Source organism: Myotis nattereri, assembly GCF_964212035.1.
Source record: "Myotis nattereri genome assembly, chromosome: 15".
Lineage (NCBI taxonomy): Eukaryota > Metazoa > Chordata > Mammalia > Chiroptera > Vespertilionidae > Myotis > Myotis nattereri.
Window position 1 is genome coordinate 37603668 of NC_138090.1, and position 12695 is coordinate 37616362.

The 12695-nt window shown below is 38.1% G+C and overlaps 1 protein-coding gene across 1 annotated transcript in view; it reads left to right on the forward strand.

Annotated features, from left to right (window-relative positions):
• Positions 1 to 1861: 1861 nt before the first annotated feature.
• The window catches only part of LOC308531457 (uncharacterized protein), a gene marked incomplete at its 3' end in the record, with an annotated part of 60527 nt that continues 49693 nt past the window's right edge, over positions 1862 to 12695 (forward strand). Inside the window, exons 1-2 of the mRNA XM_081108385.1 lie at positions 1862 to 1928; positions 2930 to 2991. The remainder of the gene's footprint in view (positions 1929 to 2929; positions 2992 to 12695) is intronic.

Here is a 12695-nt window from a genome sequence, read left to right on the forward strand (position 1 = left end):
TCAGCTCCGGTGGGCTGCTAGACCCACATGGAAGTGTGTTTTTGTTGTTGTTTTCTTTTTTTTTGGGGGGGGGGGTGAGGAGAGAGAGAGAGAGAGAGAGAGAGAGAGAGAGAGAGAGAGAGACACTCTTTGTTCCCCAGAAATTTTAAAGGACCAGGCGCTTTAAAAAAAAAAGATAACCAATCACCTTCCCAAGATTTCCCCGGCTTCTGATGGGTCCACCTCCTAGCCAATGATCCTTTTCCCAGGTTAGACTGACAGGTGTCTATGGTCAAGTACCTCCCCACTGTGCCATTTTGACTGCTATTGCACTGATCCTTATCTCCCCCTGCTCTCTCACCGCCCCCCCCCCCTCCAGCCCCCCCCACAGACCCTCCCACCCCCAATCTTCAGTACCAGAGCAGGGCAGGGAAGGGTGTTAATCCTTGTCCGGGTAATTCTGTGATTCCCTGTAGTATGTGTGAAGCTAGTGAAGCTATAGCTTCCTGATGAAGCAAACAGGCTAAATGTCACTTCAGCTCTCCAGCCCATTAGGCTGAACAATGCCCGATTCTCTTTGCTTTCTTCCTTAATTAATATGTAGGCTAACAAGACCAATTTGGTTTTCTTTGTGCTTCTCCAATAGTCAAATAAAATTGATGGTACAAGAACATGCATCCCTGAGACAGCATAAAACCTGGGTCCCGGGTTCCAAGGACACTGGATAAGAAAAAAAAAAAAATCACAGAGCTGGTACCACCCTGCCACCCCTGCTTGGGATCCCAGAGACTCCAGATAGTCAGAAAACAAACAAACAAACAAACAAACAAACAATCAAAACACCAGGTAAGTCCACCACAAAAATATAATCAGACCTCCACTCCCTATGAAAAATGTCTTATCTCTTCTACTTGCTTTCTGAACTCCCCCCCCCCCCCCCCCAAACAGTTGAATAGCAGCGCAGGCTCAGAGATCAGGAGCCCTCCCACCTCCCTCGTCAATAAAAGCCTTTCCCTCAAGCCCTTTGGGGAGCAGATCCATCCCTCTTTTCTGTCTGGGTGTAGGCTACCTTGTGCACAAGTTCAAGTCTTTGCCTGAACTTTTTCTTTTTTTCTGGCGAACTCCCTTGATTTCTAACGTGGAGGATCACAAGAACCCAGGTCACAGGTAACACCCTTAAGTATCATTGTATTCAGGTGAAGAAAGTGAGGTAACGCTTCCAATTTTACCTATGGCCTTACACACGCTATGGCCATCTTCAGAGTCACCACTACCGTCCCCAACACACACATTGACGCTCTTGACAACCCGCCCCCTTCAGCCCCATTCTGAGCTCCGGGATTACATTCCCTGGTGTGACTTGGATCTGAGATTTTCAGGTTTCCACTCCCTGAGCAGTGAAGGTTCCCCACCTGATGAAGGCCAAAATGGCTATTTAGTTAGACCCTAGTATTCGCAGAGTGGGTTTGCAAGTCCGAGAAGAGGGACAGCCCCACTCGTCCCCGTGGGAAAGCTCAATGCAGAAAGTCATCTGTGACAATCTTCTACTTGGGCGGGAGCCTCACCCTTTCTGGTTCAAGACTACGTTTCCCAGAAGTACTTGCGGCTCTAATCAACTTCCAGCGAGAACGGGGCTACCTTTTTCTATTTCTCAAGGAACATATGACTCCCTGGGATTGGCCGGGTGTATGGAAGAAACTGGTCTCCAGGGTATGAGATCTACCTGGTGTGGGAGCGCATTCTGAGCCTGCGTCTAGATCTCAAAGACTCATGGCAGAGCTGTCGGCGTAACCTAGAGTATGCGTTAGCGGGGAAACCCGAGAGACGGGCGCCATCTTGACCAAACGGATCCGGGTCGGGACTACGTTTCCCAGAGGGCCCCGCGGGAACAGGGCCACCTCTACACTAGCCTGTGGAACCCTGGGCCTCCCAGGAAGGTGGAGTGCCAGGTGAGCGGCCTTGGTTTTGGGAGCTTGACCAGGTTTCTCAGGTGCGTCCCTGATGGAGTCTCGGGCCTGTGTGAGTTGGTCGGGCTGGGGAAAAGTGTGAGATTCCATCTGTACGATTGTGACCTTATGTGACTGTGCGGCGTTGCGTGTGAGTGTGATTGTATGCCTCATGGTGGGTGTGTCACTGTGACTATGCGCGGAGTTCTGTGTGCAGGTGTCACTGTGGATATCCTCGTTGTAGGTGTGTGATTGTGACAGTATGCGGCACTGTGTGTGTAGGTGTGACTGTTTACCCTTGGTCGACTGTGATTGTGTGTGTGTTCGTATAACTTTTTGTTTTGTTTTAGCTATATTTTTATTGATTTCAGGGAGGAAGGGAGAGGGAGAGAGAGATAGAAACATAAGTGATGAGAGAGAATCATTGATCGCTGCCCCCTGCACACCCCACACTGGGACCGAGCCCACAACCCGGGCATGAGTCCTGATGGGAATCTAATTGTGACCTCCTGGTTCATAGGTCGAGGGCTCAACCACTGAGCCATGACGGCTGGCTGGGATATTCGTGCCTCTGTGTGTGTGTGTGTGTGTGTGTGTGTGGCAGCGGAGTGTAGAGAATCTGTGAGTATGTGGCTATGACTGTTATATGAGGGCTGAGTGTTTGTGACTGAGGTTGTATAAATGTTAGCAGCAGTAAGTGTACTGGATGCCTGTGACTGAGGATGTGTGAGTGTGATCATGTAACTGTTTGTGGCATTCTTTGTGCAGTTGGAGGGTGCCTGTAATTGTGCCAGGGTGGACAGTGTGTTGATGTGTGAGGTTAGGACAGATTTTGGTGTTGGACAACAGACTTTTCCCCTTTTCATACCTGAAATGCTAAAGATATCCCAGACTCCTCTGGTCTCTTCCATGGGTGGTTGGTGTGGGTCCAAAGCTACCTCTGATCTGATGAGCCTGGGCCACAAGGAAAACCTGGCATCTCTGATTTCTTTCTCTTTCCTCAGCTCTTCTTCTCAAGAGGTCCTCAGAAGAAGGAGGAATGGCTGTGGACCAAGCCAAATGCAAGGTGCTCTGGGGCTTCCTTTATGCTCTCTTTCTCCTGGATTGTATTGTTTAACATAGACTCATTAAATATCCTCTTCCTACAACTTTTCATTCAAGAAAATAATGGGAAGCCCTGGGGATGGGCACACAGATCCCAGTATACATACATCCTCATTTCCTTCTTTGTGATGTTCATATATTAATTTAGAAAATAGCTCAGTTACTCCTCTGTGCTAAGTTTTCCCTTTTTAAATACACACACAAAATGTGCCATGGTTATTTTAAAGAATTTGGAAAATAGGAAGTTACAAAGAGTATAGCCAGTCAATGTTTTGATTTATTTCCTTCTAATACATTTCCTAGGCATGTATAGTATACATTATTTCAAGATTGGAATCTTACAGCACTTACCATTTCATAGTTTATGTTTTCACTAAAATTATCTGTAGCTATTATTTAGTTTCTTTTTCATTCTTAAAAAAAATTTCTGAATACTACATATGTAAACAAAAGTGCTTAAAATATAAGTTTAAGAAGTAACTGTAAAGGGAAACTGTTTAACAAAAACTTGCATTAGCACTCCAGAAACCACAGTTAGTCCTACCCACAGAGAAAAAACCTAATCCTTATCCTGACTTTAAGGTGGTAATTTGTTGTTTTATTTACCATATATTGACACATCCCTAAAAGAGATAGTTTAGTTTTGACATTTAACTTTATAGAAATGAAATTGTGCTGTGTAATGTTGTTTTGAGTCTTGATTTTCTGACATAATACTATATTTCTTTAGGATCACTCTTGTGAATTGTTTAATAAAATTACCTACAGCTTAGTTAGTGAGTGGATGAGACAAGTTTTTGGCTCCTTTGAAAGAACTGCTCTGAACATATATTTATAAGTATCTTGGTGCACACATGGGTGCTTTCCTAGGTCATAAACATATCAGTGGAATTGCCGGGATTTACAATATGTGTGCATCTTTAAATTTCCTAGATATTGCCAAATTATTTTTCAAAATGCTTGTACGAGTTCAATTACTACAGCAGTTTGTAAACATAGTCATCCTGTATTCTCTCCAATACTTGGTTACTTGGTATTTTAATTTTGACGAGTCTGCAGATATAATGGTATATATATATATATAGTTTTAAAAGGATAACATACATTCCTCAAAGCACAGAACTTAAAATATATGTCTGATGAATATTATTATAAAGGGAGTATATTCATTTAACTAGAGCTCAAATCAGATCAGGAGACAGAATATTACTAGCATTCCAGAATATTGATTCTTGTCCCATGTACTCACTACCCATCTCTCCCAAAGATAACCATTATTCTGTCTTCTATAGCCATAGATTATTTTTACATATCCTTGAATTTTATATAAATAGAATCATAAAATATCTCCTCTTTTATGCTTGACTTCTTTTTTTTTAAATTGTTTTATTGCTTAAAGTATTACAAAGGGTATTACATATGTGTCCATTTTATCCCCCCGCCCTAGACAGTCCCCTAGCCTCCCCTATCCCCCAATGTCTTATGTCCACTGGTTATGCTTATATGCATGCATACAAGTCCTTTAGTTCATCTCTTACCCCCCTACCTCCTGCCCCCCAACCCTCCCCGGTGCTTGACTTCTTTTGTTCGACATTAAATTTCACTTGTAGCATGAATGTACTATGTGATATTATGTAGTATGAATATGTGAAATTCATCTATGTTCCTTTACCTAGTTGTAGGTGATTTATTATTATTATTGTCTAAAATTCCCTTCAGTGAACATACCACATTTTTTTTATTCATTCCATTATTGATTGGCATTTGGGTTGTTTTCAGATTGGGGCTATTATGATAAAGGCTGATGTGAACATACTTGTACATGTCTTTTGGTGCACATATGAATGCATTTTTATTAGGTATGTCCCTGTGTCATAGTTTAGGCATATATCAGCTTTAATATAATACTAACAGTTTTCCTAAATAGTTTTATATCAGTTTATACTACTGACTTCATTGTATGAGAATAAACTTTATAACAGGAGGCTTTATTAGAGATACAGAACGATAGTTAACAATGTAAAGGTTAGTCCACCAGCAAGATATTACAGTTTTAAATGTGTATTCCCTCATAAAATGACTTCAAATATATTTGACAGAACTAACTAAAAGAAGTAGCAGACAAGTCACAATTGTAGTGGGGAATTTTTAGCACTTTTCTCAATAGCTGATAAAACAACCAATAAATACCCCATAAAGTATATAATATTTGAACAATGTGATTGACAAATGACCTAATTGATATACATAGGACAGTGTTCTTTACAGCTACAGTATATATTACTTTCAGATGCATATGAAGCAGTTATCTAAATTGATTATATTCTGGATCATAAAGGGAATTTCAGTATATTTCAGAGGAGTGAAATAATGTTGTATGTTTTCTGACCACAGTGGAGTTCAGCTAGAAGTCAATAACAAAAATATAATTAGAAAATTCCATATTTGGGATTTAAGCAATGTTTTATAAATAAGTGGTGAATCAAAGAAGAAGTTGCAATAGAAATTAAAAATATTTTTAAGTGTATGATAATGAAAATATAAAAATCTGTAGTGTTGCTGAAGCTGAAGAAAATATGTAGCCATAAATGCATATGCTAGTAAAGAAGAATGCTAAAAAATTAATGATCTATATATTCATCTCAAGAAGTTAAGAAAAAATATACTGAAACCAAAAGAAAGCCTAAAATAGGAAATAATAAGAATAAGAGCTCAAATATAAATTTATATATATTAGAACATAAAGTGAATGTACAATCACTCTGGCTGGTGTGGCTCAGTTGGTTAGATCATTGTCCCATATACTTAATGGTTGTGGGTTTGATTCCCGGTCTGGACACATACCTAGGTTGCAGGTTCTGTCCCTGGCAACCAATCAATGTTTCTCTCTCTCCATGAATAAATAATAGATAGATAGATAGATAGATAGATAGATAGAAAAATAAGTAAATAAAGAAATAATGAATGTACAATAGAGAACATTAACAAAGCCAGAGGTTTATTTTGGGGATTAATAAATTGATAAACTTCTAGCAAAATTTAAAAAATAAAAAAAAAGGAGGTAGGACACAAATACCAAATCAGATTTGAGAGAAAAAAAAAGACTAATTTTAAGGCTGAGTTCTTAGTTAATTCTTGTTTGGTACCTGAGACTTGGTTGCACAGTAAAAGACCATTAAACCTGAACCAGTGGCCATTACACTCAGTCCCTTTTTATTCTTCATTGGGTATGTAAATTCATTTTTTAATACAGATTTTTAGTTTTGCAACTCATTTTCTTTATTGGACATTGTGTGTGCTTTAAGTTTTACATGGCCTGCAGTATCATTACAACTTACCATGCTATCATGATGGATTTAATATGTTAACAAATTGTTCATTTCCTAAGTGATAATGGGTTGAGTATGCAATGAATTCTTTGGGACATTCAACTTATTTATTATTTTATCATACCCTATCTCTATTGGATTTGTGTCTGCTGGTTCTGACTAATGTGGAATACCTTTCCTATCTTGGGTTATTATGTGAGGCCGAGCTGTGATAGTCCTTCCCTGGTTTGATTTAGTGGTCCCTTTTTTCTGAGGCTGGCTTTTTCAAAGTTCCCAGAGTTTATACTGTTCAGACTGTACAGATGGAAACAAGCACATTAATTAGGTCATATACAAATAATAGGATGAGAAAATATAAATAATAGGACAAGAAAAAATAAATATATAATCACTGACTAATTATGGCAAGGAAAAAAACTATTTTTATTCACCCTCTCTTTTGTATACTTCATTTTTTTTTTCATGCTTCATGTTATTATGGGCTTAAAGCATTTTCTGATGTTTTAACTTACTGATGGTTGTCATATTTCATCATAGTAAAAGGAGGAGTGGCAGGAGAATTATAGTATGTCATTACATAAATTTTTATTACATAGCCAATGACAGCCCCTTTAAGGAGAGTCTTTTATTAAAAATATATTTTTATTGATTTCAGAGAGAAAGGGAGAGGGAGAGAGATAGAAACATCAGTGATGAGAGAGAATCATTGATCGGCTGCCTCCTGCACGCCGCCTATGGGGGATTGAGCCCACAACCCTTGACTGTAATCAAACCCAGGACCCTTCAGTTCGCAGGTCAATGCTCTATCCACTGAGCGAAACCAGCCAGGGCAAGGAGAGTCTTAAAAGGAATCTTTTCAGCACAGCACCTGTGATACTTTTAGAAACAACCTTACCTGTTGACAACAGCAGAAGGTTCCAGATCTAACAAAAAATTTTTTTCTGATGTAAGACTTAGAGTCAGCTATTATCCAGGAACTCCTTTTTTTTTTTAATTTACTTTGTCTTCACTTCTCTTTTTTCCTTCTTGGAATTGAATAAAAGACCAAAAATGGGAGACTTATGTTATACCTGACAGTTTATGTTGGGTAAAAGTGGTACTGTTATTGGTCTATTTTAAGTGGTGCCAGAGCTCAAAAGAGTTCTTTTTAAGGTTTTGTGTTCACATGAACTTTTCTCTAGTTTTCTTATGGTAAGTGATTTTTTTCCAGCTTTCAAAATTTTGTCATCCTTTGGTAGATTATTGGGGAATTAATTGAGGAAATAATTAAATCTGAGGCATTTCCACAATAAATATGTATTATGGAATAACAAGCAAAATTTGCTTTTTTAAAAATAATAAGACTTGTCCTAACCGGTTTGGCTCAGTGGATAGAGTGTCGGCCTGTGGACTGAAAGGTCCCAGGTTCGATTCTGGTCAAGGGCATGCACTTTGGTTGCGGGCACATCCCCAGTAGGGGATGTGCAGGAGGCGTCTAGTCGATGTTTCTCTCTCATCGATGTTTCTAACTCTCTATCCCTCTCCCTTCCTCTCTGTAAAAAATCAAAAATACATTTAAAAAAATAATAATAAGACTTAAAAGAAATTTCACACTCAGGTGGGCACCTCCTTCCTCAGGAAAGATATAACAGCTATCTGAAGCTATTAAATATTAGCTTCATTATACACTAATTGAACACTCCAGTTTCTATGATTTCACTTTCCTTTTGACTCTATTAACCTAAAAGTTATCAGGCACAAGGGTAGGAAAGTTAGAATACAGATAGTGTTTGAAAAACAAGCACATAGTGTTTTGAGCAGGCTTACTCTGAATTAAATTTATATAATGTAGATAAAAAGTTAACTGAAAACCTGAAGTTTACTCAAGAAAAAATCAGGATGAGCAGTTTTCTTGGACCTGATCTTTTTCTGGCTTAATTTATTCCCCAATCCATTCTCCTGGGCAAAAATCATGCAAAGATATATTGGTTCCCCTTTCCCATTAGCCACTCAAAATGTTTATACCACCCTCACTTGCTCTGTACTGCTAGAAAATAGAGTTATTGCCTACTCCAACGTGAATGGGAATGCCTTTGAAAAAGTAATGGACTATAATGGAATTTATAATAGAAAAGCATTATAAAGAATTGGGTTCTTAAAAACTAATGTCACTCAATGTTATTAGTTACAAGGAAAGTGTAAATCAAAACCACAATGAGGTACCTACTAGATACCTACATACGTTTTAGTATGGCTATGGTAAAAAGGACGGATCATAAGAAGTGTTGGTTAGGATTGGAGAAATTGTTGGTAGGATGTAAACTGGTGCAACTATTTCAGAAACCAGTTTGGCAGTTCTTTAAAAAGTTAAGCAGAGTTAGCATATGACCCAGCAGATCCTCTCCTAGTTATATACCCAAGAGAATTGAAAAAATATTCAACCAAAAACTTGTACATGAATGTTCATGGTAGCATTCACAATAGCCAAAAAGTGGAAGTAATCCAAATGCCCATCCATCAGTAGATAAACAAAATGTGATATATTTATACAATGGGGTATTATTTGCCAATAAAAAGTAATTATGTTCTGATACATGCTATAACATGGACATAACCAAGAAAACATGTTAAGTGAAAGAATCTAGTTATAAAAGGCCATATGTTATATGATTCCATTTATATGAAATGTCTAGAATAGGTAGAAAGTAGATTAGTGGTTGCTTAGGGCTGGGGAAGGAAGGAAAATGGGAATTGACTATAAATGGGTTTTCTTTCAAGGGAGATGAAAATGTTCTAAAATTAGAACATGCCGAAACCGGTTTGGCTCAGAGGATAGAGCGTAGGCCTGCGGACTGAGGGGTCCCGGGTTCGATTCCGGTTGGGGGCATGTGCCTGGGTTGCGGGCACATCCCCGGTGGGAGATGTGCAGGGGATGGCTGGTCGATGTTTCTCTCTCATCGATGTTTCTGACTCTCTGTCTCTCTCCCTTCCTCTCTGTAAAAAATCAATAAAATATATTAAAAAAAATAAAAAAAATAAAATTAGAACATTTGTGGTGATATACTAAGAAACATTGAATTATATACGTTAAATGAATGACTTATATGGTATGTGAAGTTTCTCCCCATAAAGCTGTTAATAAATAAAGCTAACCTAAAATTAGTGTATTAGAGTCTACATAAAATAATATTGTCCATGACTTTATAAGTGTGGCAGCTAGTTAATCAGTACATGGAGGTTTTTTATACTGTTTAAAATTTACTTTTGTGTATGTTTGAAAATTTTTATATTAAAAAGTTAAAACAAAAAAACCTAATGCCTAGTGGTGAAAGACTAGGAGCCTTCATAGTAAAATCAAGAAGCATGCACTATCCATAGGATTATTTAACATTTTTTATACCTATTAGAAAAAGAGTACCCCTTAGGAAACAACTAGAGAACCATTGTTTTATTCTTTGCTATAACTTCTATGAGTCTGCTCTGTGTCTTAGTTGATTTTCTGCCCATGGATGTCAGTGTTGGGTAATAACCAACTTTCACTTTATGGTACTAATAAATACCATAATCTTTTAAAAAAAGTGTAAACTCCTGGCTTTTCTAGACGCTTGTAGTGAAAAAGCCTTGATGATTGCTTATCTCTTTCCTTTTCCTGAAATTCTTCTCTGTCCCACTTGGTATTCTCAACTTCCTTAGGCTGGGAGCAGAGGGGGAAAAAGAGGGAATAAGGGACAAGAAAAGTTCAAGAGCCATTCTCTAGAGGTCAAGGAAGTTCTCTTTGATAGGCTTGATATAAATCCTGACCCAGGCCAGCTCTTAGTGTGGGGCTCATGTCTAGTCCCAGGAAAGAATTGGGCCCCAGTCTTTGTTCCTTTTAAACTCTGAGACACAGGGGGAGTTTTCCTAAGAGCTCTCACTGCATTCCACTTGGAATTGTGGTGGCACTGCAGTCTCCTCTTCTTATGAGGTAGGAATACAGAGCACAGCAGTGCTTTCCAAAAATAGGTCTTTCTTTCAAAGACAGCCTTCTTTTATATACTCTCCAATCACTCAAATACCTCTGGAATAGACATTGAATTGAAACGAGGGCACAAATTAGGTTTCCATCCAGTTCCTTTTGCACTATACATTAGATGGCCAAAATTTTCACTGGAATGCAGAGTGTCATGGCCCCTATTGTCTTGCTTTCCTTCTCCAGGACTTCTCCTAAACTGAAAATCAGAGGGTGTTTTTTATTTTATTTTAATTTTTCAATTACAGTTGACATACAATATTATGTTAATTTCAGGTATACAACATACTGATTATACATTTAGATAACTTAAGAAGAGATTACCCTAATAAGTCTAGTACCCATCTAACAAAATATAGTTATTAAAATATTATTGACAATATTTCCTATAGGGTACTTTATATCCCCGTGACTTTTTGTATAACTACCCATTTGCACTTCTTAATCCTTTCATGTTTTTTCACCGAACTCCCCAATCCTGCTTCTCTCTGGTGACCACCAAGTCTCTGTATCAGTGAATTTGTTCCTGTTTTTCTTGTTCATTTATTTTGTTTTTTAGATTTCAAATATCTGTGAAATCATATGGTATTTATCTTTTTTTGTCTGACTTATTTCACTTAGCATAATGCCCTCTAGGTTCTTCATGTTGTCACAAATGGCAAAATTTTTATTCTTTTCTGTGACTGAGTAATATTCCATTGTATATAGGCATCACATCTTTATCCTGTCAATTATCAAAGGACAGTTTGCTTCTATATCTTGGCTATTGTAAATAATACTGCACTGAACATAGGGATTCATTTATCTTTTCAAATTAGTGTTTTGGATTTCTTCAGATAAATACCCAAAAGTGGAATTGCTTGGTTATATGGTAATTCTATTTAATTTTTTTAAGAGAATCTTTTTGCTGTTCTATGTGTTTTGTTTTTCCATATAATTTATTTTTTAAATATATTTTTTATTGATTTCAGAGAGGAAGGGAGAGGGAGAGAGAGAGAAACATCAATGATGAGAGAAAATCATTGACCAACTGCCTCCTGCATGCCCCCTACTGGGGACCGAGTCTGCAACCCTGGGCATGTGCCCTTGACCGGAATCAAACCTGGGACCCTTCACTCTGCAGGCCAGCGCTCTATCCACTGAGCCAGACTGACTAGGGCTATATTTAATATTTTGAGGAACCTTCATGCTGTTTTCCACGGTGGCTGCACAAATCTACAATCCTACCAACAGTACATGAGGATTCCCTTTTCTTCACATCCTCACCAACATTTGTGGTCTGTTGATTTATTTGTGTGTGTGTGTGTGTGTGTGTGTGTGTGTGTCAAGCACTGCTTTATTTTTTATATTTTTACTGTTGACAGTATTACAAATGTCCCCCATTCCCATCCCTCCCCCTTTACACCCATCCACGCAGCCCCTACCTCCTCCAGGTCTATGAATATAAGTATATACATTCTTTAGTTTATCTCTCCTTGTTCCCCTACCCCACATGGAGGTATGTCAGTCTGTTACATGCCTCCATGCTTCGGGTCTTATTTCGTTGGTCAATTCATTTTATTCATTAGATTCCACAAATAAGTGAGATCATGTGATATTTGTTTTTCTCAGATTGGCTTATTTCACTTAGCATAATAGTCTCCAGGTCATCCATGCTGTCCCAAAGGGTAGGAGATCCCTCCTTTTTTACAGCTGCATAGTACTCCATTGTGTAAATGTCCCACAGCTTTTTTATCTATCTATTGATGGGTGCTTGAGCAGTTTCCAAATTTTAGCTATTGTAAATAATGCTGCCATAACATAGGTGTTCATGTGTTCTTTCTTATTGGTGTTTTAGGGTTTAGAAGGATACATTCCCAGAAGTGGGATTGCTGGATTAAATGGCAGTTCCATTTAAATTTTTTGAGGAAACTTCCTACTGTTTTCCCTAGTGGCTGCACCTATTCTGCATTCCCATCAGCAGTGAACTAGTATTCCCTTTTCTCCACATCATCACCAGCACTTGTTGCTTGTTAATTTTTTTGATGAAAACCATTCTGACAGGTGTGAGGTGATAACTCATTGTGGTTTTAACTTGCATTTCTCTGATGATTAGTTATTTTGTGCTTTTTTTATATGTCTCTTGGCCATTTGTATGTCCTCTTTGGAGAAGTGCCTATTCAGGTCTTCTGCCTCTCCCTCTCCCTCTCTCTCTCTCTCTCTCTCTCGTTCTCTCTCTCTCTCTCTCTCTCTCTCTATATATATATATATATATATATATATATATATATATGTATACACACACATATATATATACATACATATATATATACACACACATATACTAGAGGCCTGGTGCACAAAATTCAT